Here is a 1,277-nt window from a genome sequence, read left to right as displayed (position 1 = left end):
TTTCTTCGTTGATTCTCAACCTTTTTTTGGCCATGCCCCATCTAATCACTTTTAAGATTTTGTTGTCCCCCATGTAGTGATATGCAAATCTTATCATTTGAAAAATAAACACCCCTTCAGCTGAAAAAGCATAAAACCTTCGTTTAAAACCACTTCAAAAGAACAATGTATCAATGCAATATATATATATATATATATATATATATATATATATACATATATACATATATATACATATATATATATATGTATATATATATATATATAGATATATGTATATATATATACATATATATATATATTGCATTGATACATTGTTCTTTTGAAGTGTTTTTAAACGAAGGTTTTATGCTTTTTCAGCTGAAGGGGTGTTTATTTTTCAAATGATAAGATTTGCATATATATATATATATATATATATATACATATATATACATATATATATATATGTATATATATATATATATATATGTATATATACATATATATGTATATATATATATATATATATATATACAGTATATATATACATATATATATATTGAATAAAAAAAATTACCCAGACTTCCTCCGTTGCCCTCAATTACCCCTTTAAAAATCACATTGCCCACCTGAAAAACCGAATTGAAGCACTGCCCTAAACCCTCCCATACCAAAAAGTACTTATCTCTTTATTCTGGCTAATGTCAAATGATTCTAATTTCCAACGTAGTGTCCTTTTGGTAGTGACAAAGTTGGTATTCTAAGGATTTAAAGACACTATTCTCTTCTCTCCTCCTCCTTTCCCGCCCCTCTTCCTCTTCCTCCTCTTCTTTCTTTTCTTCCTCTTATTTCTCCTGTTCCTCTTCCTCTCCCTCCTTTTCCTCTTTTTTCTGTTCTTACTCCTCCTTCTTCCGCTCTTTCTCCTCTTTCTCTTCCACTTTCTTCTTCTCCTCCTCTTCGCCCCCTCCTTTTCCTCTGTCTTCTACCCTTATTCCTCCTTCTCTTCCTCATTCTCCTCCTTCTCTTCCAGGTCCTTCTTCTCCTTGTCCTCATCCTCTTCCCCTTCTCTATCTCTTCTACATTCTCCTCCCCTTCCCTATTTTTCCTCTTTCTCCCCTTCCTCCCTTCTTCCTTCTCTTCTACGTCATTTCTGCCTATACTCGTTTTCCTCCGATTTCTCCACCTACTCATTCAATTTCTTTATTATCCTTTTTCTGTCCCTTTCCTTTCTCGTACTTCGTCTAGTCTCTTTCTCTTCCATTTGCTAATCCTCCTCCTCTTTCTCTTTCTCCTCC

Source organism: Oratosquilla oratoria, chromosome 31, assembly GCF_046742065.1.
Source record: "Oratosquilla oratoria isolate Oo_2021 chromosome 31, ASM4674206v1, whole genome shotgun sequence".
NCBI lineage: Eukaryota > Metazoa > Arthropoda > Malacostraca > Stomatopoda > Squillidae > Oratosquilla > Oratosquilla oratoria.
This window is presented reverse-complemented; position numbering follows the sequence as displayed.